Source organism: Hordeum vulgare, chromosome 7H, assembly GCF_904849725.1.
Source record: "Hordeum vulgare subsp. vulgare chromosome 7H, MorexV3_pseudomolecules_assembly, whole genome shotgun sequence".
In the NCBI taxonomy this organism is placed as follows: Eukaryota; Viridiplantae; Streptophyta; class Magnoliopsida; order Poales; family Poaceae; genus Hordeum; species Hordeum vulgare.
Window position 1 is genome coordinate 250722981 of NC_058524.1, and position 25756 is coordinate 250748736.

The 25756-nt window shown below is 51.9% G+C and overlaps 10 non-coding genes and 2 pseudogenes across 10 annotated transcripts; all 12 read right to left on the reverse strand.

Moving 5' to 3' along the window:
* Window positions 1-146: 146 nt before the first annotated feature.
* LOC123414779 lies at window positions 147-265 on the reverse strand. The gene has a single exon (XR_006614701.1). It is a non-coding gene; the product is annotated as a 5S ribosomal RNA (ribosomal RNA).
* A 333-nt stretch (window positions 266-598) lies between these two features.
* Window positions 599-717, reverse strand: LOC123414161. Its single transcript, XR_006614235.1, has one exon. It is a non-coding gene; the product is annotated as a 5S ribosomal RNA (ribosomal RNA).
* Window positions 718-1049: 332 nt separating this feature from the next.
* LOC123414035 lies at window positions 1050-1164 on the reverse strand. Its single transcript, XR_006614126.1, has one exon. It is a non-coding gene; the product is annotated as a 5S ribosomal RNA (ribosomal RNA).
* Window positions 1165-1497: 333 nt separating this feature from the next.
* On the reverse strand, window positions 1498-1616 carry LOC123414819. Its single transcript, XR_006614738.1, has one exon. It is a non-coding gene; the product is annotated as a 5S ribosomal RNA (ribosomal RNA).
* A 333-nt stretch (window positions 1617-1949) lies between these two features.
* On the reverse strand, window positions 1950-2068 carry LOC123414596. Its single transcript, XR_006614526.1, has one exon. It is a non-coding gene; the product is annotated as a 5S ribosomal RNA (ribosomal RNA).
* Window positions 2069-2401: 333 nt separating this feature from the next.
* Window positions 2402-2516, reverse strand: LOC123414207 (annotated as a pseudogene).
* A 333-nt stretch (window positions 2517-2849) lies between these two features.
* Window positions 2850-2964, reverse strand: LOC123413870. The gene has a single exon (XR_006613979.1). It is a non-coding gene; the product is annotated as a 5S ribosomal RNA (ribosomal RNA).
* Window positions 2965-3297: 333 nt separating this feature from the next.
* On the reverse strand, window positions 3298-3416 carry LOC123414821. The gene has a single exon (XR_006614740.1). It is a non-coding gene; the product is annotated as a 5S ribosomal RNA (ribosomal RNA).
* Window positions 3417-15743: 12327 nt separating this feature from the next.
* On the reverse strand, window positions 15744-15862 carry LOC123413707. The gene has a single exon (XR_006613826.1). It is a non-coding gene; the product is annotated as a 5S ribosomal RNA (ribosomal RNA).
* Window positions 15863-16195: 333 nt separating this feature from the next.
* LOC123413817 lies at window positions 16196-16314 on the reverse strand. The gene has a single exon (XR_006613931.1). It is a non-coding gene; the product is annotated as a 5S ribosomal RNA (ribosomal RNA).
* A 331-nt stretch (window positions 16315-16645) lies between these two features.
* Window positions 16646-16764, reverse strand: LOC123414679. Its single transcript, XR_006614607.1, has one exon. It is a non-coding gene; the product is annotated as a 5S ribosomal RNA (ribosomal RNA).
* Window positions 16765-17097: 333 nt separating this feature from the next.
* LOC123414256 lies at window positions 17098-17216 on the reverse strand (annotated as a pseudogene).
* Window positions 17217-25756: the final 8540 nt, after the last annotated feature.

The window sequence follows — 25756 nt, forward strand, 5'->3', positions numbered from 1 at the left end:
ACACGTCAACAATGAGACGCAAGCTAAAACAAATCACAAACGTTAGAAATAAGAAAACCAGTAAACGTCAAAAATAAGAAAACGAGGTCATATAGATCACGCTCCCGCGTCATCCTTGTCACGTGGCGCAAAAATATTTAAAAAGGGGAATGCAACACGAGGACTTCTGAGGAGGTCACCCATCCTAGTACTACTCTCGCCCAAGCACGCTTAACTTCGGAGTTTTGATGGGATCCGGTGCTTTAGTGCTGGTATGATAGCATCCGACATGCAACTATCTATTTGTTCCTTATGCTTGCCCCTCCCGTGTCCATTCCCACATTTGCCTCGACAACGGAGACGAGTTTAACACAAGAATTTCACCGCTCCCTCTCTACCCCGACAACACGAGCACCGCCACGACCTCTGTGACTTTTCCCACCGCGCTTGACACCCAACGGCGCCGCCCCTAAGACACGTCAACAATGAGACGCAAGCTAAAACATATCACAAATGTCAGAAATAAGAAAACTAGTAAACGTCAAAAATATGAAAACGAGGTCATATAGATCACGCTCCCGCGTCATCCTTGTCACGTGGCGCAAAAATATTTAAAAAGGGAATGCAACACGAGGACTTCCCAGGAGGTCACCCATCCTAATACTACTCTCACCCAAGCACGCTTAACTTCGAAGTTGTGATGGGATCTCATGCTTTAGTGCTGGTATGATCGCATCCGACATGCAACTATCTATTTGTTCCTTATGCTTGCCCTCCGGTGTCCATTGCCGCATTTGCCTCGACAACGGAGACGAGTTTAACACAAGAATTTCACCACGCCCTCTCTACCCCGACAACGCGAGCACCGCCACGACCTTTGTGATTTTTCCCACCGCGTTTGACACCCAATGACGCCGCCCCTAGACACGTCAACAATGAGACGCAAGCTAAAACATATCACAAACGTCAGAAATAATAAAACTAGTAAACGTCAAAAATAAGAAAACGAGGTCATATAGATCACGCTCCCACGTCATCCTTGTCATGTGGCGCAAAAATATTTAAAAAGGGGAATGCAACACAAGGACTTGGAGGTCACCCATCCTAGTACTACTCTCGTCCAAGCACGCTTAACTTCGGAGTTCTGATGGGATCCGGTGCTTTAGTGCTGGTATGATCGCATCCGACATGCAACTATCTATTTGTTCCTTATGCTTGCCCCTCCCGTGTCCATTGCCACATTTGCCTCGACAACGGAGACGAGTTTAACACAAGAATTTCACCGCTCCCTCTCTACCCCGACAACACGAGCACCGCCACGACCTTTGTGACTTTTCCCACCACGCTTGACACCCAATGACGCCGCCCCTAGACACGTCAACAATGAGACGCAAGCTAAAACATATCACAAACGTCAGAAATAAGAAAACTAGTAAACGTCAAAAATAAGAAAACGACGTCATATAGATCACGTTCCCGCGTCATCCTTGTCACGTGGCGCAAAAATATTTAAAAAGGGCAATGCAACACGAGGACTTCCGAAGAGGTCACCCATCCTAGTACTACTCTCGCCCAAGCACGCTTAACTTCGGAGTTCTGATGGGATCCGGTGCTTTATTGCTGGTATGATCGCATACGACATGCAACTATCTATTTGTTCCTTATGCTTGCCCCTCCCGTGTCCATTGCCACATTTTCCTCGACAACGGAGACGAGTTTAACACAAGAATTTCACCGCTCCCTCTCTACCCCGACAACACGAGCACCGCCACGACCTTTGTGACTTTTCCCACCACGCTTGACACCCTACGACGCCGCCCCTAGACACGTCAACAATGAGACGCAAGCTAAAATATATCACAAACGTCAGAAATAAGAAAACTAGTAAAAGTCAAAAATAAGAAAACGACGTCATGTAGATCACGGTCCCGCGTCATCCTTGTCACGTGCCGCGAAAATATTTAAAAAGGGGAATGCAACACGAGGACTTCCCAAGAGGTCACCCATCCTAGTACTACTCTCGCCCAAGCACGCTTAACTTTGGAGTTCTGATGGGATCCAATGCTTTAGTTCTGGTATGATCGCATCCGACATGCAACTATCTATTTGTTCCTTATGCTTTCCCCTCCCGTGTCCATTGCCACATTTGCCTCGACAGCAGAGACGAGTTTACCACAAGAATTTCATCGCTCCCTCTCTACCCCGACAACACGAGCACCGCCTCGACCTTTGTGACTTTTCCCACCGCGTTTGACACCCAATGACGCCGCCCCTAGACACGTCAACAATGAGACGCAAGCTAAAACATATCACAAACGTCAAAAATAAGAAAACTAGTAAACGTCAAAAATAAGAAAACGAGGTCATATAGATCACGCTCCCACGTCATCCTTGTCATGTGGCGCAAAAATATTTAAAAAGGGGGATGCAACACAAGGACTTCGAGGTCACCCATCCTAGTACTACTCTCGAACAAGCACGCTTAACTTCAGAGTTCTAATGGGATCCAGTGCTTTAGTGCTGGTATGATCGCATCCGACATGCAACTATCTATTTGTTCCTTATGCTTGCCCCTCCCGTGTCCATTGCCACATTTGCCTCGACAACGGAGACGAGTTTAACACAAGAATTTCACTGCTCCCTCTCTACCCCGACAACACGAGCACCGCCACGACCTTTGTGACTTTTCCCACCGCGTTTGACACCCAATGAAGCCGCCCCTAGACACGTCAACAATGACACGCAAGCTAAAACATATCACAAACGTCAAAAATAAGAAAACTAGTAAACGTCAAAAATAAGAAAACGAGGTCATATAGATCACGCTCCCACGTCATCCTTGTCATGTGGCGCAAAAATATTTAAAAAGGGGAATGCAACACAAGGACTTCGAGGTCACCCATCCTAATACTACTCTCGTCCAAGCACGCTTAACTTCGGAGTTCTGATGGGATCCGGTGCTTTAGTGCTGGTATGATCGCATCCGACATGCAACTATCTATTTGTTCCTTATGCTTGCCCTTCCCGTGTCCATTGCCACATTTGCCTCGACAACGGAGACGAGTTTAAGACAAGAATTTCACCGCTCCCTCTCTACCCCGACAACACGAGCACCGCCACGACCTTTGTGACTTTTCCCACCGCGTTTGACACCCAACGACGCGGCCCCTAGACACGTCAACAATGAGACGCAAGCTAAAACATATCACAAACGTCAAAAATAAGAAAACTAGTAAACATCAAAAATAAGAAAACGAGGTCATATAGATCACGCTCCCGCGTCATCCTTGTCACGTGGCGCAAAAATATTTAAAAAGGGGAATGCAACACGAGGACTTCCCAGGAGGTCACCCATCGTAGTACTACTCTCCCCCCAGCATGCTTAACTTCGGAGTTCTGATGGGATCCGGTGCTTTAGTGCTGGTATGATCGCATCCGACATGCAACTATCTATTTGTTCCTTATGCTTGCCCCTCCCGTGTCCAATGCCACATTTTCCTCGACAACGGAGACGAGTTTAACACAAGTATTTCACCGCTCCCTCTCTACCCCGACAACACGAGCACCGCCACGACCTTTGTGACTTTTCCCACCGCGCTTGACACCCAACGACGCCGCCCCTAGACACGTCAACAATGAGACGCAAGCTAAAACATATCACAAACGTCAAAAATAAGAAAACTAGTAAACGTCAAAAATGAGAAAACGAGGTCATATAGATCACGCTCCCGCGTCATCCTTGTCACGTGGTGCAAAAATATTTAAAAAGGGGAATGCAACACGACGACTTCCCAGGAGGTCACCTATCCTAGTACTACTCTCGCCCAAGCACGCTTAACTTCGGAGTTCTGATGGTGTCGTGGGTATAAGTCTGACAGTAGAAGTACGGGGTACGAAAGTATATGGGCAGAGCCTTAGCTACGGCGAGGATGTATGAGTTCAGGCCCCTCAACGGTGGTGGTAAAGCCCTACGTCTCAATGCTCTTGGGAGCTTTGTGTCTAGTGTATCAAGGGATTACAGCATGTGCCAACCCCTGTACCAGTGCTGAAGGGCGGCTTATATAGAGTGCGCTGCCCTTCATAATGGTCCGGTGGACAGGGGTGGAGTAGTGGCGAGTAAACGCTGGCGTTACTGGTAACGTAAGCCTTAAATGTTAGTTATGGTGTGTGAAAACGTATGACCGTTGCCCTCCTGGGAGGTTACGATGTACAGAGTGGATTCCAGTCGGTACGTTAGATATGCCCCGAGTGGATCGTTGCCGACTGGATGATGGGGCGTCCTTAGTTCAGTCGGAACCGTCTAAGGGCCTTGTCCCCTATGAAGGGTAGTCCTTGGGTAGGACCTATAGGGCAGACCTATGACCCCATCCCGGGACTATAACCCCATCATTAGTCCCCGAATGGATCGTGGCTGGAACGATGAAGTGATGTCCGGAGTTTGGAGCCGACTTGTTTTGAGGTGATCTTAGCGTTGTCTGCCTCGATCCATTTTATCTTTACGGCTAGTGATCCGAGTGAATATGCAAGCGAAACGAACCGTGAGGGACCGATTGCTTCCGCGGAATCTTTCGACGTGACCGGTCATACTGACAGCGTCGGATTTTCCGGGATTCTCAAATTTCGGTTGCCTTGCGCTCAGCGGGGATGATGACATCGCCATCGAGTTGATTTCGCCTCCTCGATTACCGCGCCGTGATATTCTCCACTAATCTTGCAGCAGCCGGTTGGGAGGATAAGATCTTCGGCCCACCTGTAGGTGACTCAGTCAGAGGCTATTAAAGCCTTCCCGGCGGACCTTCCTGTTACGCTCCTCGTCTTCCTCCCATCGATCTCGCCTCCCCGCAACTCCGTGCACACCTCTAGCCACCTCCTTCCCCTCCTCCTCTGCGGATCCGTCGCCCTCGCCATGACGAAGGGGCAGACCAGCAAGCTCGAGGCGAAGAAGAAGAAGAAGGGGGCGGCCTCCACTCAGCGGCGGCAGCGGGCGTTGCCGGTGGGCTGGATCCAGGGGGACTTCCTCCCCTCAACGGTGAGGGAGACCGACGTGCTGGAGCTGGTGGAGCACGACATGGTCGTCAATAAGTCTTGGAGGTTGCCGGAAGGCGAGATGGAGCTAGCGCCGAAGGAGGGGGAGCGCGTTTTGCTGCTCAGCCACGGGCCAGAGGTTTCTCCCTGCCTCCCCATCCTTTCTTCCGAGGTATCATGAATTACTTCAGGGCGCAGCTCCATCACTTTCCGCCGAATGCGATAGCTCATCTTTCTGCATTCATCACCCTCTGCGAGTGCTTCATAGGATCTCCTCCCCACCGGGGGCTCTTCAAATATGTTTTCTCTGCTAGATCTCAAACGGTTAAGAAGCTTAGCCAGTCTGATGATAAGACACACATCCTCCAGATCTGCGGGGGTTTAGGATTTCAGGAGAAAACGAAAAGTAGTTACCCTCCCTTCAGCTATTCGAGTCGGTTAGGAACTGGCAATCGTCCTGGTTCTATTGCCAGGACATTGTCTGCCCGAATGCTTCGAGTGGATTACCACCCTTCAGTTTAGACTGTCCGGGCCCTCCCAGGAAGCTAGCGCTCTCTAAGGGAGAAAAAACCCAGATCCAGCCTTTGATCGACGCGCTGATAGCTGTCGTCCGGAAGGGAGTCACCGGCATGGACCTATTGGAGACTTTTCTGGGTCGACGCATCCAGCCGCTCCAGGCCCGAGACCATGCAATGTGGCATTACACGGGGCCTTCGTATACCACTCGGTCCCATCCTGAAGACGTGAGCGAGGAGACCGTGGGAGCGTGGGTCCGCAGCATCACGGGCACATGTGATAACCCCGTGGGAGCTCGTCGGGTGAAGGCCTTCCGCGCCCAAAATCCTCCTCCGAATGAGGTGAGTACATGTTGTCCAGTGCTTTTAACCATCTCAGTTTTACTGCTTTTCTTGTCTCGCTGACTGACGTTGCCGACTGTGTTTTGTGTAGGTGTGGACGAACTGGCATTCTGCAGTCTCAAATGGGAATCCGGTCGAGGAAGAAGAAGGCAGCATGGAGGGTAGCGCGGGTAGTTCCGAGTACGTCTCTGACAGTAGGGAGACGGAGGAGGAGGAGAGTGAAGAGCAGAGCTCGTCACCCTCACCTCCAGAACACGAAACCAAGCACCGTCATGACCCCGCTGTTCTGCCGGCTCCTCCCGTGGCCCCGAGTGCTCGGAGTGTGAAGAGAACCAGGGGTTCTTCTGCCGAGCCCGTGGATCAGCCGTCCAAGGTGGCTAAACCCAACAGGTCTAAACCTAGAAAAGCTTTGCCCCGGATGAGGATCGATGTTCCGGTCGCCTCAGTGTAAGTATCTTTGCTCTTCCATCTTCCTTCAGTATCCGATTGGACTCTTCTTTTGGGAATTCATGTTTACCCGTCGAATGGATTTCACTCAACAGAGCTACTACCTCCACCACCTCTCGCCGCGTCAGGGTGACGATCCCATGGATACTGATAATGCCGCCACGTCCCAGCAAGGTACGTTGTCACGACTCCGAGAGCTGTATTACCGTTTCGCGAGTGCTGTCTTTGATCTTGATCTTTTTCTGTATTTTTATTTTGTTCAGTCGGGCTTCCTTCGGAGGTGATCCATCTAGACGACGACGACCAAAGGAGGTCGGAACCAGCTTTGGCGCATGTCCGTGGGGTTATCCAACCTGCTGCCAACCCCGCCATGAGCGTGCCGTAGACTGAGACGGTGGCCTTCACGGCGGAACCGACTGGAGCAGAGCTCGGGAAGCCCAGGGAGCTCGGGATACCTAGGGCGCCTTGTGCCACGCCGGGTCCATCGACTGTTCAATATAATGCCTGACGCCTCCCGGAAGATCAACTAGGAGCCGCCAAGGACGCCATGGTACAAGTGGAGCTGATGGTGGGCGAAGCCAAGGAAGCATATGACTCCGTTGCGTCCCTGTACAAGAAGAGCTTGGAGCTTCGGGATGATATCCGAGTAAGTGCGCTAGTAAGTGTTTACATTCCTCTTGGTGCCCACTGGGGGTTTTGGCGACATACTCGGATACAGTAGGTTAATTTTCCAGTGGGTTCACTCCGAGTGAACCCAGTGGGTGTAGTCCCCGAGACTTCTGCCGAGTGCTAGCACCGGCAGTTGTCTTTATATGTATTTTCCATAATCTCTACAGATCAGAGTTGATCTGCCCGAATGGTACCAGTGGGGGCACGCCGAGTGCACCCACTAGGTGTAGTCCCCGAGAGTACTGTTACTCGGATCGAGTAAGAGTAATCTCATAGTGTTGTTGGTTTTCTATGGAGCTCAATGGGACCGACCTGTTCGAGCTTCATACCAGTGGGGTCACACTCAGTGAACCCACTGGGTGTATTCCCCGAGACCACTGTTGATTGCTTGCATCGGCAGGGGTCTGAAGAATCTATCGAGAGTTTTTCCTTGTTGAACCTGGCTGATCCTCCCTTTGTGTCTCTTTGACACAAGACTTGTGAAATGGGATCGGCCTATAATGCTCTGAAGGCTGAGAAGACTCAACTTGCTACCGACTTGGAGGTAGTTGCGAATGATCTGGCTGGCATGAAGAAGGTTCTCGCTAAACGAGAAGTATCTTTGGAGGAATCTCGGGGGACTAACAAGGCACTGCTAGCCGAGTTAGAAAAAATGAAGAAGGGGATATCTGAATGGATGGGCCAGTTGAAGTTAATGAACGCTCGGTGCAAAGCGCAGGAGAACTACTTCGGCGAGTGGGCGAAGAAGATGGTCGCACTGCTTGGTGGTAAGTTGCTTGCCGAGTGCTCTTTGACTTTGGAGTTCACTCCGCGCTTATTTTCTCCTTGTTTTTTCTTTGCAGATTTCTGTCGGGACATTGAAGCCGAGACCGCCGAAATTGAACGGGCGCTTGGGCAACCGAATGTTCCACTCGGTGATGAAGCTAACCGGGACATGTTCCGACTGAATTCCCGCCTTAACAAGGTGGGTCCTTTCATTGGTCGCCTGAGAGAAGTCGTCAGCCGAATTGACAAAGAGCTGTGGCCTGAAGATGACTCCCGGAATGAGATAGAGGGGTTGATGACTCGACTGGAGGATGTTCCAAGCAGAGTGCAGGCATGGAAGAAGTCTGTCACTCGGTGTCGCGCGGACGTGGCGCTGTCTCTGGTCTGAGCGCATTGTATGGAAGCCCGTGAAGACAAGCTGAAGACGTTGCAGGTCGCCAACACCAAGAAGCTTCGATTTGAAGACTTCATGGAGACCTTCCACGACACGTCCACTCGGATTGCAGATGGAATCGACCTCGACACCTTCGTGGAGCCTGCCAGCCCCGGCGATGCTTGATTGACTTTATGCTGAACGCGCATTTACCGCGGTATGCCGAGTGGAGTTTGTATTAAACCTTGGCCACTATTGTTGCCCAGTACATTCGTGGCTCAGTGTGGATAAACTTGATTCACACCGAGCCGACTGATCGTTGAACTCAATTTGAATTCGAACTGGATCTTTTGCTCTTCTTTCGCTGAGTTTTTTTGACACGAGTTTTGCTCGTGGTTTTTGTTTAGGGGACTCAGCTAAGCCTCCGAGTGTAACTTGTGTGCCTACTCGGAGGAAGCTCTTTACTTAGGCAACTCTGGTTCACAGCTAAGTCCCCGAGTGTGACTTTTGGTGCACACTCGACGCGAGTTGTTTACTCATGCAACTCTGGGTCGCAGCTAAGTCTCCGAGTGTGACTTTTAGTGCACACTCGGAGCGAGTTGTTTACTTAGGCGACTCTGGGTCGCAGCTAAGTCCCCGAGTGGTACTTTTGGTGCACACTCGGAGTGAGTTGTTTACTTAGGCGACTCTGGGTCGCAGCTAAGTTCCCGAGTGTGACTTTTGGTGCACACTCGGAGCAAGTTGTTTACTTAGGCGACTCTGGGTCGCAGCTAAGTCCCCGAGTGTGACTTCTGGCGCACAATCAGAGCAAGTTGTTTACTTAGGCGACTCTGGGTCGCAGCTAAGTCGCCGAGTGTGACTTTGGGTGCGCACTTGGAGCAAGTTGTTTACTTAGGCGACTCTAGGTTGCACCTAAGTCCCCGAGTGTGACTTTTAGTGCACACTCGGAGCGAGTTGTTTATTTAGGCGACTTTGGGTCGCAGCTAAGTCCCCGAGTGTGACTTTTGGTGCACACTCGGAGCGAGTTGTTTACTTAGGCGACTCTGGGTCTCAGCTAAGTCTCCGAGTGTGACTTTTAGTGCACACTCGGAGCGAGTTGTTTACTTAGGCGACTCTGTGTCGCAGCTAAGTCCCCAAGTGTGACTTTTAGTGCACACTCGGAGCGAGTTGTTTACTTAGGAGACTCTAGGTCGCAGCTAAGTGCCCGAGTGTGACTTTTAGTGCACACTCGGAGCGAGTTGTTTACTTAGGTGACTCTGGGTCGCAGCTAAGTCCCCGAGTGTGACTTTTGGTGCACACTTCGAGCGAGTTGTTTACTTAGGCGACTCTGGGTCGCAGCTAAGTCTCCAAGTGTGACTTTTGGTGCACACTCGGAGCGAGTTTTTTAGAACGGAGTCTGCAAACGCGGAAGAAGTTTGAATCGGCAAGAAATTAATCCGCTTTGTATTACTTCGATGACATTTGTTCTTTACATTGTCTCTGTCGGCGGTTATGTGTAGAAGCGCTTCAGTAGATCTCCATTCCATGCTCGCGGCTCGTCCGTCTCCCTGTCGAGGTTGTAGAGTCGATACGCTCCGCTATTCAACACCTTAGAAATGATGAACGGTCCTTCCCAGGCGGGAGCCAACTTGTGTGGTCTCTGTTGATCCACTCGGAGCACCAGGTCACCTGCTTGGAACGTGCGGCTCCTGACGTGCCGCGCATGAAATCATCGCAGATCTTGTTGATAAATTGTTGAACGGATCAATGCCATCTCGCGCTCCTCTTCTAAAAGGTCTACTCCGTCTTGCCTGGCTTGCTCTGCTTCGGCTTCGAAGAAGAGTTCGACTCGTGGAGAGTTGTGAAGCAAGTCACTCGGAAGGACTGCCTCTGCTCCATAAACGAGGAAAAACGGGGATCGTCCCGTCGATCTATTCTGAGTTGTTCGGAGGCCCCACAACACCGAAGGCAGCTCGGTGATCCATGCGCCGGCGGCATGTCCAACTTCCCGCAGGAGTCGAGGCTTCAACCCTTGAAGAATGAGTCCATTCGCCCGCTCCGCTTGTCCATTTGTTTGGGGGTGCGCAACGGATGCAAAATCCACTCGGATACCTTGGCCTGTGCAAAAACCTTTGGACTCGTCCGAGTTAAAGTTTGTGCCATTGTCGGCGATTATGCTGTGTGGAACCCCGTATCTGGCGATGATGTCTCTGATAAATTTGATGGTCGTAAGGGCATCAAGCTTCTTGATTGGCTTGGCTTCAATCCACTTGGTAAACTTGTCGACCGCTACCAGCAGATGGGTGAATCCTCCTTGGCCTGTTCTGAATGGTCCGACTGTATCTAATCCCCACACGGCGAATGGCCAACAAAGGGGAATTGTCTTCAGCGCGGACGTTGGCTTGTGAGACTTGTTTGAATAGAACTGACAACCCTCGCAATGGTCGACTATATCTTTTGCCATTTCATTCGCCTGCAACCAGAAGAAACCAGCTCTGAATGCTTTGGCGACGATTGCCCTTGAGGAGGCATGATGGCCGCAGGTTCCCGAGTGAATTTCTTCCAAAATTAACTGACCCTCCTCAGGAGAGATACACCGCTGAAGGACGCCTGAAACACTTTCTGTATAACTGGTCATCAATGACGGTGAAGGACTTCGACCTGTGAACGATCTGCCTAGCTTGGACCTCGTCTTCCGGTAACTCTTGCCTCAGGATGTACGCAATGAATGCCACAGTCCATTCGGGAATGACACTAGAATCTCCATGACTAGGTCAACCACAGCGAGCACCTCGACTTCAGTCTGATCTGTTGAGCTCTTCGGTTGCACAGGTTCCTCTGTAAAAGGATCTTCTTTTACCGAGGGGAGGTGTAAGTGGTCGACGCAGACATCACTCGGGACAGGTCTCCGTGTGGATCCAAGTTTTGCCAATTCATCTGCTGCTTGGTTTTTCAGTCGGGGAACATGGTGAAGTTCCAGACCTTCGAACTTCTTTTCGAGTTTTCTTATTGCTTTGCAGTATGCAGTCATGGTGGGGTTCCTTACATCCCACTCCTTCATTACATGATTAACCACTAGATCTGAGTCGCCATAGACCATCAGGCGACGGAAGTCGAGTGTGATGGCCATGCGCAACCCGTAAAGGAGAGCTTCGTACTCTGCTTCGTTGTTGGAAGAATCAAAATGGATCTGCAACACATACTTGAGTTTATCACCTTTCGGGGATATGAGCACTACGCCGGCGCCGGAGCCATTCAACATCTTGGACCCATCAAAGAACATGGTCCAATGAGTCGAGTAGATGTGAGTCGGTTGGTGTTGTTCTACCCATTCTGCTAGGACGTCAGCAAGAGCTTGAGACTTTATAGCTTTCTTGGCTTCGAACTTGATGTCGCAGTATAGCATCTCCGTTGCCCACTTTGCCACTCGGCCTGATGCGTCCCGATTGTGGAAAATTTCCGACAACGGAGCATCAGATATGACAGATACCGAGTGGTCTTGGAACTAATGAGCCACCTTCTTTGCTGTCATGTAGATCCCATAAATAAGCTTCTGATAATGGGGATACCTCTGCTTGGAAGGAGTCAGGACTTCGGGAACATAATATACTGGCCGCTGAACCTTGTATGCTTTGCCTTCTTCTTCGCGTTCGACTGTCAGAACGGTGCTGATGACTTGATTTGTAGACGCGATGTACAGAAGAAGGGGTTCTTTACTGAGCGGGGCAGTAAGAACTGACTGGGTGGAAAGCAGGGCTTTGAGGTCGCTGAATGCGGTTTGGGCTTCGTCTGTCCACTCGAAGGTATCCGACGTCTCCGATTGCTTTTCTCTTGTGCGCGGCGGACCGACGCAGGCGTTCTCGGATGGCCGAGCGGCAGGATCCACATGCAGTCGGTGCTCAGCCAACTCCCTGGGTACACCTGGCATGTCAGCACGCTTCCATGCAAAAATGTCCCAGTTCTCACGGAGGAATTGGATGAGCTGGGCTTCCTATTTTGGATCAAGGGTCGTGGAGATGTTTGTTGGGGCGGCGGTGGCATCCGTCGGGTGGACGCTTACTTTCTTCGTGTCTCCCACCAACTGGAATGCGGACTCGGAAGCTGGCTTCTTTGAACGCATCAGGTCGGCGGGGTCGGCAATCTTCTTGTACTCATCCAACTCGAGTACAACCATTTGATGGTTTGCAATTCTCGACCCCTGCTGCAGACACTCCTCGGCCCGCTGCCGATTGCCTGTGACTGTAATCACGCCTTTGGGACCAGGCATCTTTAGCTTCAAATATACGTAACATGGACGGGCCATGAAACGTACGTATCCGGGACGGCCCAGAATGGCATGGTATGCACTCTCGAAGTCTACCACCTCGAATGTTAACTTCTCTTTGCGGAAGTTCTTGTCAGAGCCGAAAACCACATCCAACGCAATCTGGCCGAGTGATTTGGCCTTTCTTCCTGGGACGACTCCATGGAATTGCATACTGCTCTCGCTAAGTCTGGACATCCGAATGCCCATTCCCTTGAGAGTATCGGCGTACATGATATTCAAGCCGCTGCCGCCGTCCATTAGGACTTTGCGTAGCCTAACTCCTTCCACCACCGGGTCTACGACCAGAGCTTGCCTCCTTGGGGTGGGTATGCGTGCTGAGTGGTCTGACTGATCAAAAGTGATTGCAGTCTGTGACCACTTGAGGAACGTGGGAGCGGATGGGGTTGCCATGTTTACCTCCCTGTTGACCAGCTTCAGTCGACTTTTGCTTTCTACATCAGCAAAAATCATTAACGTTGCATGGACTTGAGGGAATGGATCCTCCTTGTCCTCATCATCTTGCTCGGTGTCTTTCTCACTCGGCTGTCCTTCACCAAATCCTTGGATCAGGAGGCGACACTGCCGAGTGGTATGTTTCGGCAATATGACATTGCCTTCTTCATCCGTCTTCGTGTAGATTGGACACGGTTGATCTACGATGGAATTTCCTGACTGTTTCTTCTTGGGGGTATACTGTGGTTTCCCCTTGCCTTTGAACTTAGCGTTTCTAACGACTGCCGCCTCTGCTTGCGGAGTGGATTGGGCTTTCTGTTTCTGCTTCCGACTGCTGCTCCCATCTCCGTCGGCGACTGACTTATGCTTGCCGCTACGTATGCGGTCCTCCTCTTTGCCATCTGCATAGCGTGAGGCTATCTCCATCATCTTGCTCATGGAGATGTCGCATGTCCGACCAAACTTCAGGTATAGATCTCTGTACCGAACGCCTGCCTTGAAGGCGCAGACTGCTTGGTGTTCTGTAACATTCTCCACCTTGTGGTAGAGGGTTGTCCATCGCTGGATGAAATCGCGCAAGGGCTCGTTTTGCTTCTGGACACAGTGCTGAAGCTCTGTGAGACCAGCAGGGTGTTTGCACCTACCCTCGAAGGTCCTGATGAAGACTCGGGACTGATCTGCCCAACTGTAAATGCTTGATGGAGCTAACTGGTTTAGCCAAGCTCGAGCCGAACCGTCGTGCATCAGTGGGAGATGTTTCATGGCAACATGGTCATCTCCGCCGCCGATCTGGACTGCCACTCTGTAGTCGTCTAACCAAGTTTCTGGTTTGGACTCTCCTGTGAATTTGCTGATTCCCGTCGCCAATCGGAAGTTGGGAGGGATGTCAGCCGAGCGAATGGCCCGACTGAAACACTCGGGACCAGAAACGACGGTCCTGCTTCCACTCGGACGGTCTCTATCGTGGCCATCACGGTGGGCTCGACTTCTATCAACCTTCTTCTGAGTGATATACCCTCTTGCATCAGGTCTTTGATCATGCGCGCCACCACCCGAACGATGATCATCGTAATGCCGGGGTCCGTAAGGCCCACTCCGCGGAGGAGTACGCGAACGGCGATGATTTTCGGGATGATACCGAATGGAAAGCGGATTCCGACTCGGGTCCCTGGAACGGCTGCCCCCTCTGCGTCGCTGGTGAGAGCCGGGACTGAAAACCGACCGATGTGTGTTCGCTTGAACGGAACTGTTGTGGATCTTGTTGTGCGACTGGGAGACCGCCGAGTTTTGCTGCTGCGCCGTATGTAACAAGGCACAGATCTGCTCGATTCCTCTACCAGCCTCCGAATCAGTCGGCTGGAGAGAATCAGCGATCCTGGCGGCTGCAACCAAGTTGAGGATGGGTATGCGGAACACCTCGACGTTGCTCTGGCGAGTGCGTCGACTGGAAGAACGAAGGTGCTGACGACGAGCGCTGGATGATTCTCCGATCTCACGCTCGTTCCGACCAGTCCCGGGTGGACTTTCATGGGAATTGGCCATGAGTACTTCGGCTGCAGGCCCGTGACCCTGATACTTAGAAGGTAGTTCAGTCAGAACTGACTCCAAGCACTGGAATGATGGCGGGACCACAACCGATTCGAGCACCGCCACTTGAGAGGACATGTTTTCTCGCGCTAGGGCGTGTCGCACCCAACGCTGGAGCCGCGAACGACCGGATCGCTTGTTGTGGCATGTGACGGGGGTGAAGATCGACGCCGGGGTCGATTGCTGGGGAAGAAGAATGCCGCACGAACTGGCACGGAAGTGCGTAGCCCCGCGACTCGGAAGCGTCTCGATGTCGAGGGGCGCATCCTGAAGCCATGCCGAATCATCGGCGATGAAGGAGAGTGCATCAAAGAGGATCTCATGACCCATGCACAGATCTCTGCCGGATGACATGACGAAAAGATGAAATCGCAAACTCGCCGGAACTCGCTTAGACGCCTGCCCCACGGTGGGTGCTAACTGTCGTGGGTATAAGTCTGACAGTACAAGTACGGGGTACGAAAGTATATGGGCAGAGCCTTAACTATGGTGAGGATGTATGAGTTCAGGCCCCTCTACGGTGGAGGTAAAGCCCTACGTCTCAGTGCTCTTGGGAGCTTTGTGTCGAGTATATCAAGGGATTACAGCAAGTGCCAACCCCTGTACCAGTGCTGAAAGGCGGCTTATATACAGTGCGCTGCCCTTCATAATGGTCCGGTGGACAAGGGTGGAGTAGTGGCGAGTAAACACTGGCGTTACTGGTAACGTAAGCCTTAAATGCTAGTTATGGTGTGTGAAAACGTATGACCGTTGCCCTCCTCGGAGGTTACGATGTATAGAGTGGATTCCAGTCGGTACGTTAGATATGCTCCGAGTGGATCGTCGCCGACTGGATGATGGGGGCGTCCTTAGTTCAGTCGGAACTGTCTAAGGGCCTTGTCCCCTATGAAGGGTAGTCCTTGGGTAGGACCTATAGGGCAGACCTATGACCCCACCCTGGGACTATAACCCCATCACATGGGATCCGGTGCTTTAGTGCTGGTATGATCGCATCCGACATGCAACTATCTATTTGTTCCTTATGCTTGCCCCTCCCGTATCCATTGCCACATTTTCCTCGACAACGGAGAAGAGTTTAACACAAGAATTTCACTGCTCCCTCTCTACCCCGACAACACGAGCACCGCCACGACCTTTTTGACTTTTCCCACGGCGCTTGACACCCAACGACGCCGCCCCTAGACACGTCAACAATGAGATGCAAGCTAAAACATATCACAAACGTCAAAAATAAGAAAACGAGTTCATACAGATCACGCTCCCGCGTCATCCTTGTCACGTGGCGCAAAAATATTTAAAAAGGGGAATGCAACATGAGGACTTCCCAGGAGGTCACCCATCCTAGGACTACTCTCGCCCAAGCACGCTTAACTTCGGAGTTCCGATGGAATCCGGTGCTTTAGTGCTGGCATGATCGCATCCGACATGCAACTATCTATTTGTTCCTTATGCTTGCCCCTCCCGTGTCCATTGCCACATTTGCCTCGACAACGGGGACGAGTTTAACACAAGAATTTCACCGCTCCCTCTCTACCCCGACAACACGAGCACCACCACGACCTCTGTGACTTTTCCCACCGCGCTTGACACCCAACGACGCTGCCCCTAGACACGTCAACAATGAGACGCAAGCTAAAACATATCACAAATGTCAAAAATAAGAAAACTAGTAAACGTCAAAAATAAGAAAACGAGGACATATAGATCACGCTCCCGCGTCATCCTTGTCACATGGCGCAAAAATATTTAAAAAGGGGAATGCAACACGAGGACTTCCGAGGAGGTCAACCATCCTAGTACTCCTCTCGCCCAAGCACGCTTAACTTCGGAGTTATGATGGGATCCGGTGCTTTAGTGCTGGCATGATCGCATCCGACATGCAACTATCTATTTGTTCCTTATGCTTGCCCCTCCCGTGTCCGTTGCCACATTTGCCTGGCGACGGAGACGAGTTTAACACAAAAATTTCACCGCTCCCTCTCTACCCCGACAACACGAGCACCGCCACGACCTCTGTGACTTTCCCACCGCGCTTGACACCCAAAGACGCCGCCCCTAGACACGTCAACAATGAGACGCAAGCTAAAACATATCACAAACGTCAAAAATAAGAAAACTAGTAAACGTCAAAAATAAGAAAACGAGGTCATATAGATCACGCTCCCGCGTCATCCTTGTCACGTGGCGCAAAAATATTTAAAAAGGGGAATGCAACACGAGGACTTCCCAGGAGGTCAACCATCCTAGTACTAGTCTCTCCCAAGCACGCTTAACTTCGGAGTTCTGATGGGATCCGGTGCTTTAGTGCTGGTATGATCGCATCCGACATGCAACTGTCTATTTGTTCCTTATGCTTGCCCCTCTTGTGTCCATTGCCACATTTGCCTCGACAACGGAGACGAGTTTAACACAAGAATTTCACCGCTCCCTCTCTACCCCGACAACACGAGCACCGCCACGACCTCTGTGACTTTTCCCACCGCGCTTGACACCCAACGACGCCGCCCCTAGACACGTCAACAATGAGACACAAGCTAAAACTTATCACAAACGTCAAAAATAAGTAAACTAGTAAACGTCAAAAATAAGACAACGAGGTCATATAGATCACTCTCCCGCGCCATCCTTGTCACGTGGCGCAAAAATATTTAAAAAGGGGAATGCAACACGAGGGCTTCCCAGGGGGTCACCCATCCTAGTACTACTTTCGCCCAAGCACGCTTAACTTCAAAGTTCTGATGGGATCCGATGCTTTAATGCTCGTGTCGTGGGTATAAGCCTGACAATAGATGTGTAGGGTACGAATGAGATGGGCAGAGTCCTAGCTACGGCGAGGTTGTATGAGTTCAGGCCCCTCTGCGGTGGAGGTAACAGCCCTACGTCTCAGTGCTCTCGGAGCTTGTTACCGAGTGTAATATGGTATACAGTTATTTGCTAACCCCTTGACCAGTGGGGGAGGGCGGCTTATATAGAGTGCGCTGCCCTCCACAACGGTTCTGAATCAGGGGTGGAGTAGTGGCGATTGAATGCATACGTTACAGGTAACGTATGCTCTAAATGCTAATAAACGCACCCGGAAACGTACGGCAGTTTCCCTCCAGAGAGGTTACGACGTACCGAGTGTATCCAGTAGGTTGGCCTGGTGCCTTCCGAATGCTAGCCTCCGACTGGATGATTCTGGGCATGTTACCGACTGGATGATGGGGACTCCTTAATTCAGTCGGGGTTGACTTAAGGTCCTGTCCTTTATGTGGGGTAGTCCTTGGGTAGGACATGTAGGGCAGACCTATGACCCTACCCTAGGATTATGACCCCATCATTAGTCCCCGAATGGATTGGGGTTGAAACGTCGAAGCAGTGCTTGAGGTTCGGGTCCGACTAGACTAGGTTCGGCTTGGACGTTGCTTGCCTCTATCCATTTTACCTCTCTTGACCAGCGCTCCGAGTGGAGGTGCTTGCGAAACAGACTGTCGGGTACCGAGTGCTTCCGCGGCATCTTTTGACTCGACTGGTCAACTGACAGCGGTGGATTTTCCGGGATCTCAAATTTCGGGTTCCGCGCGCTCAGCGGAGACGACGTCAACGCGCTCGAGTAGCGCCTGACTCCTCGATCCTCGCGCCTTTAACTCCTCCACTGATATCGCCGCAGCTGGTCGGGTAGATAAGATTTCGGGCCCATTCGCGAGTGACCCAGTCGGCGCTCTATTTAACTTCTGGGCGGCGCGACTCCTCGGTTACGCTCGCCGAAACTTTCGCTCCCGCCCACTCCGTCTTCCTCGCCACCCCCTACGCACCTACGCTCCTTCTTCCTCCTCCTCCTCGAGGACTCGCCCTCGCCTCCATGACCAAGGGTCAGACCAGCAAGATGGAGGCGAGGAAGAAGAAGAACAAGGCGGCGACTGCTCAACGGCGGCAGCGGCCGCTGCCGGCGGGGTGGATCCAAGGAGATTTCCTCCCCTCCACGGTGACGGAGGGGGACCTACTGGAGCTGGTGGAGCACGGGATGCTCGTGCACAAATCCTGGAGGCTGCCGGCGGACGACGAGGTCGAGCCGGCGCCTCGGGAGGGGGAGCGCGTCCTGCTCCTCAGCCATGTTCACAGAGGTTTTTCTCTGCCCTCGCATCCCTTCTTCAAAGGCATCATGAATCATTTTGGTGCTCAACTCCATCACTTTCCTCCGAATGCTATCGCCCATCTTTCTGCTTTCATCGTTTTGTGCGAGTGTTTTATTGGTTGCCCTCCCCATTGGGGTTTATTCAAACATATCTTCTCCGCCCGCTCCCAAACCATAAAACGTCTTAGTCAGTCGGACGACAAGACACATCTCCTCCAGCTCTGTGGGGGTTTAGGGTTCCAGAAGAAGAGTCGGAGCAGCTACCCTGCTCTCCAGTTGAGCGAGTCGGTTAGGAACTGGCAGTCGACGTGGTTTTACTGCCAGGACATAGCCTGTCCGAATGCGTCGACTGGGCTGCCTCCGTTTAGTCTACACCGTCCTGTTCCGCCCAAGCAACTCGCGCTCTCGAAAGCCGAGAAGAACGATATCCAACATTTGGTCGAGGCACTCGTGGATGTTGTCAGGAGGGGGGTCACCGGTATTGACCTGCTGGAAGTCTTCATCGGTCGGCGAATCCAGCCTCTGCAGGCCCGCGACCACGCTATTTGGCACTACACAGGGCCCGAGGATTCCACTCGGACCAACGTGGTGGGCATACTCGAGGAGAAGGTGACCTCGTGGGTGCTCAAAATCGCGGGTCCCTGTGAGAACCCCAAAGGAGCCCGCCGAGTGACGCCTTATAGCGTGGACAACCCTCCACCGAATCAGGTGAGTAGCATTAGCCGAGTGCATTGAACTGTCTTGATTCCAGTCGTTTATTTATGTCTCCGTGCGATGCTTAACATTTCTGACTGAACCTCATGCAGGAGTTGACCAACTGGTTCTCCCCCATCTCGAATGGGGATCCAGAGGAGGAAGAGGAGGAAGGCAGCCAGGAGGGAGCGTGGAGAGCACCGAATACGTCTCTGATAGCGGGGAGTCGGAGGAGGAGGATAGCGAGGAAGAGGAAGAGGACGAAGAACGCGACTCGCCACCTCCACGACCAGAGCATCGGAGTAAGCGTCGACACGAGCCCGCCGTCCCTTCGGCTCCTCCTGCGTCGTCGAGTGCTCCGCCTGCTGCTCCGGTGGCTCCGAGTGCTCGAGGCAAGAAAAGGTCCAGGGACGCAGCCGCTGAGCCCGCAGGCCAGTCTTCCAGGGCGCCCAAACCGAGTGGGCCCAAACCTCGGAAGGCCCTGCCGCGCATGAGGGTTGCCATCCCCGTCACATCCACGTAAGTGAATCTAACTTTCGGCTCTTTATGTTATCCGAGTGAACTCCCGCTTTACAAGTCGAACGGACTTCACTCGACAGGGTCGCCACTTCTGCAACCTCTCCGGCCCGCCAAGGGGATGACCCCATGGACACTGACAATGTCGTCTCGTCCCAGCCAGGTATGTTGTAGGAGAGTCGGGTGTTTTGTTCCCACGGACTGTGCCATCCTTTTCTTTTTCTGAGGCGCCATGTTATTCGTCTTGTCAAGGGCGATCTGCCTGGACGAGGGCGACCAGGGGAGAGCCGACCCCGCCGTGGAGCCTGTCCTGGAGCCTGTCCTTGAAGCTGCTCCTCCTGTCGCCACACCTGCTGCCGACGCTCCGCCGACCGAAGCGCCGCCACCGACTGACCCGGTGCTGGTGGGAGAGGAGCCGACTGGGGCGGACCTTGGGATGCCCCAGGAACCTCCGACGATTCCCGGTTCGTCGATTGCTGGATTCAGCATCCGGTGTCTTCCGGAGGAGCAGGTGGGGGCGGCCAAGGGGGCCATGGTCCAGGCGGAGCTGATGGCTGGAGAGGCCAAGAGGGCTTATGACTCCGTTGCGGCTTTGTACCAGCGGAGCTTGGAGCTGCGCGATGACATTCGAGTAAGTAGTCTAGTAAGTACTTACTTTTCTTGTATAACCCACTGGGTGTTATTGATTGTTGCAATGGGTTCACTCCGAGTGAACCCAGTGGGTGTAGTCCCCGAGACTTCTGTCGAGTGCTTGCACCGACAGTTGTCTTTATACATTTTGTCTTTAGCTTGGTTGTGTCCGTAGACAGGACTTCCGAGTGCGAGTACTTATTGCAGTCGGAGCATTCTTGCGGTAAGAGTCCCCGAGAGTAAGTTTCACGCAGGTCGAGTAGTATTGGCCTCGGAGGCGTAGGTGAAAACGTGCACCTCAATAGGGCGGGCGTGTTTGAGGTGCATGCCAGTGGGGTCACTCTTAGTGAACCCACTGGGTGTAGTCCCCGAGACCGCTGTTGACTGCTTGCGTCGGCAGGGGTCTGAAGAACCTAGCCTGTGAACTGATAAACTTGCTGATTCCCCTTTGTCTGTTGGTGCAGAAAACTTGTGAAATGGGAACTGCTTATGAAGCTCTGAGAGCGGAAAGGAACCAGTATGCTGGTGAACTGGAAGCTGCAATGCTCACCATGGCCGGCATGAAGGACGCTCTAGAAGTACGAGAGAAGTCCTTGGAGGAGGCTCTGGAGGCAAACAGGATATTGACGGGCGAGGTGGAGAAGCTGAAGAAACAGAGGACTGAGCTGCACAATCAAATGGCTGTTCGGAACAGACGAAACATAGCTCAGGAGAAGTATGTCAACGACTGGGCTGTGTAGATGATGACTCGTCTGGCTGGTAAGTCATATGTTCTGCCGAGTGCTTGTACCGTGTGTCGTACACTCAGTTTTTATTGTCTGCTTGTCCGTTTGTTGCAGATTTTTGCGGCGACGCTGAAGCTGAAGCGGTGGCCGTGGAGCGGTCTATTAAGGAGAATGTTCCACTCAGCGAGGAAGCCAACCGGGATCTGCTCCGGGCGCATATCCGCGTAGGTAAAGTAGGTCCTTTCATCGGCTGACTGAGAGACGTCGTCGGCCGAATTGACAAGGAACTTTGGCCAGAAGACGAGTCGCGGCAGGAGATGGAGACCTTGATGGCGCGACTGGAGGAGATTCCGAACCGAGTGCAATCCTGGAAGAAATCGGCAGCGCGTTGCGGTGCTGATGTTGCGCTGTCTTTGGTCCGAGTCCATTGCAAGGAGGTGCAGGAAGATAAGCTGAAAGCATTGAAGGTCGCCAACACAAAGAAGCTTCGATTCGAAGACTTCATGGAGACGTTCCTTGAGACTGCTACCCGCATCGCTGATGGAATCGACTTGGACACTTTTGTGGAGCCTTCCAGTCCTGACGCCGGCTCAGCTGACGCGTGATCAAACTTTATCCTCGGTATGCCGAGTGTTTACCTGTAAGATACTCTCGCCACTTCTGTTGGCCGTCATACTTTTAAATCGGTGCGGGTAATCTTCATCCGCACTGAGTCAGCTATCGTTTTTGGACTTATGTTGTCGGAATGAAAACATTTAGTCTGTTGTTTGAATGCTGTTTCGAGTGCAACACTTAGTGCGTACTCGGATAAGATTAAGACTTAGGTGATTCTTGGTCACGTCCAAGTCCCCGAGTGCGACTTGTAGTGCACACTCGGAGGAGATTAAGGCTTAGGCGATTCAGGATCGCAGCTAAGTCTCCGAGTGTGACGTATAGTTCACACTCGGAGGAAGTTATTACTTAGGTGATTCTTGATCACAGCTAAGTCCCCGAGTGCGACATATAGTGCACATTCGAAGGAGGTTAATACTTTGGCGATTCTGGATCGCAGCTAAGTCCCCGAGTGTGACGTATAGAGCACACTCGGAGGAGGTTAATACTTAGGCGATTCAGGATCGCGGCTAAGTCCCCGAGTGCGACGTATAGTGCGTACTCGAAGGAGGTTAGTACTTAGGTGATTCTTGATCACAGCTAAGTCCCCGAGTGCGACGTATAGTGCACACTCGAAGGAGGTTAATACTTAGGCGATTCAGGATTGCAGCTAAGTCCCCGAGTGCGACGTATAGTGCACACTCGGAGGAAGTTATTACTTATGCGATTCAGGATCGCAGCTAAGTCCCCGAGTGTGACGTATAGTGCACACTCGGAGGAGGTTATTACTTAGGTGATTCTTGATCACAGCTAAGTCCTCGAGTGCGACGCATAGTGCACACTCGGAGGAGGTTAGTACTTAGGCGATTCAGGATCGCAGCTAAGTCCCTAAGTGCGACGTATAGTGCACACTCGGAGGAGATTAGTACTTAGGCGATGCAGGGCCGCAGCTAAGTTTTTTTTTTGTGTGTGTGGGAGAACTCTGACTGTGCACAAAACTGAATCTGCTGAATATATTATTTCTTCAAAACTTGTTCGTTACACTGCTTCAGTCGACGATCACGTATAAAAACGCTTGAGAAGATCTCCATTCCATGCGCGCGGCTCGTCTGTCTCCCCCTGAATATTGTAGATTCTGTATGCTCCGTTGTTCAGCACCTTGGAAATGATGAAAGGTCCTTCCCAGGACGGAGCCAACTTGTGGGGTCTTTGGTCCACTCGGAGCACTAAGTCGCCTACTTGGAATGTGCGGCTCCTTACGTGACGCGCATGAAAGCGTCGCAGATCTTGCTGGTAAATTGTTGAGCGAGTAAGTTCTATCTCGCGCTCCTCCTCTAGAAGATCGACTCCATCTTGCCTTGCTTGTTCTTCTTCAGCTTCGGAGAAGAGTTCGACTCGCGGGGCATTGTGAAGCAGGTCACTCGGAAGGACCGCTTCTGCTCCATAAACGAGGAAGAACGGTGATCGCCCCGTTGATCTATTCGGAGTGGTGCGGAGGCCCCAAAGCACTGAAGGTAACTCGGTGACCCAAGCGCCAGAAGCGTGTCCTACCTCTCGCAGGAGTCGGGGCTTCAAACCTTGAAGAATAAGCCCATTCGCTCGCTCAGCTTGCCCATTGGATTGAGGATGTGCTACGGAAGCGAAATCCACTCGGATACCCTGACTCGCACAGAAGCCTTTGAATCTGTCCGAGTCGAAGTTTGTCCCATTGTCCGTGATTATGCTGTGAGGTGCCCCGAATCTGGAGATGATGTCCCTAACAAACTTGACAGCTGTTGAGGCGTCGAGTTTCTTGATGGGCTTGGCTTCTATCCATTTTGTAAACTTGTCGACTGCCACTAACAGATGTGTGTAGCCCCCTTGGCCTATCTTGAACGGTCCGACTGTGTCTAATCCCCAGACTGCAAATGGCCACAGAAGCGGGTTCGTTTTTGGAGCAGATGATGGCTTGTGAGACTTGTTGAAGTAGAACTGACAGCCTTCACATTGGTCGACCATATCTTTAGCCATCTCGTTGGCCTGCAGCCAAAAGAAACCGGCTCTGAACGCCTTGGCGACGATTGCTCTTGAAGAAGCATGGTGACCGCAGGTTCCCGAGTGAATGTCTTCTAGGATCAACTGTCCTTCCTCCGGGGAAATGCAGCGTTGGAGAACGCGTGACACACTCGCCTTGTACAATTGACCGTCAATGACAGTGAATGCCTTCGACCAGCGAACTATTTGCCTGGCTTGGACCTCATCTTCTGGAAGCTCTTGCCTTAGGATATATGCGATGATCGGCACAGTCCAATCGGGAATGACAGATCAACCACCGCAGGTACATCGACTTCAGTCGGATCTATTGTGCACTTGGGTTGTATCGGTTCTTCCTTGAAGGGATCTTCTTTGACTGAGGGAAGATGGAGGTGCTCGAGGCAGATGTCACTCGGGACTGGTCTCCGAGTGGATCCGAGTTTCGCCAACTCATCAGCTGCTTGGTTCTTCGGTCTCGGAACATGATGGAGCTCTAGACCTTAAAACTTCTTCTCCAGCTTCCTCACTGCACTGCAGTACACTGTTAGGTGGGGTTCCTTACGTCCCACTCTTTCATCACTTGATTGACCACCAAATCCGAATCGCCGTAGACCATTAGGCGACGGACGCCGAGTGAGATGGCCATGCGCAATCCGTAGAGGAGGGCCTCATACTCCGCCTCGTTGTTGGAGGAATCAAAGTGTATCTGAAGCACGTATTTGAGCTTGTCGCCTTTGGGTGATATGATCACAACGCCAGCGCCGGAGCCATTCAACGTCTTAGACCCATCAAAGAACATTGTCCAATGAGCCGAGTAGATGTGGGTCGGTTGCTGTTGTTCTACCCATTCTGCTAAAAAGTCAGCCAGGGCTTGAGACTTAATAGCTTTCTTGGCCTCGAACTTGATGTCGCAGTACAGCATCTCCATTGCCCACTTCGCCACTCGGCCTGATGCGTCACGATTGTGGAGAATTTCCGACAACGGAGCATCCGACACGACAGATACCGAGTGGTCTTGGAAATAATGGGCCACCTTCTTCGCAGTCATACAAATCCCATAGATAAGTTTCTGATAATGGGGATATCTCTGCTTGGAAGGGGTCAGGACTTCGGAGACGTAGTACACTGGCCGCTGAACTTTATGCGCTTTGCCTTTTTCTTCTCGCTCGACTGTAAGAACAGTACTGACGACCTGATTTGTAGCCGCGATGTACAGAAGAAGGGGCTCTTTACTGAGCGGAGCAGTAAGAACCGCCTGGGTGGAAAGCAGGACTTTGAGGTCGTCGAATGCGACTTGGGCTTCGTCTGTCCACTCGAAGGTATCTGCCTTCTTCATGAGTCGGTACAGAGGAAGTGCTTTTTCGCCGAGTCGTTTGATGAACCTGCTCAAAGCCGCTAGGCAACCCGTGAGCCGTTGAACATCGTGTATTCTGACCGGCCTCTCCATTCGGACGATGGTCCCGATCTTTTCGGGGTTAACGTCGATTCCTCGTTCGGAAACGAAGAAACCGAGTAACTTTCCGCTGGGAACACCGAATGAACATTTGGCTGGGTTGAGCTTGATATCGTACCTACGAAGGTTGGCGAATGTTTCTGCCAAGTCAGTCAGTAGGTCGGAACCTTTGTGTGACTTGACTACGATATCATCCATGTATGCCTCCACATTGCGACCGATTTGGTCGAGGAGACATTTTTGAATCATGCGTATAAAGGTAGCTCCTGCATTCTTCAGACCGAAAGGCATAGTGATGTAGCAGAAGCACCCAAACGGGGTGATGAAGACTGTTTTCAACTCATCGGGACCATACAGACGGATCTGATGATAGCCCGAATAGGCATCAAGAAATGACAAACGCTCGCATCCCGCAGTCGAGTTGACAATTTGATCTACGCGGAGGAGCAGAAAATGGTCTTTCGGGCAAACCTTATTGAGGTGCTTGAAGTCAATGCACATTCGGAGTGACTTGTCCTTCTTGGGCACCATGACGACATTTGCGAGCCACTCGGAGTGGTGAACCTCGCGAATGAAGTTGG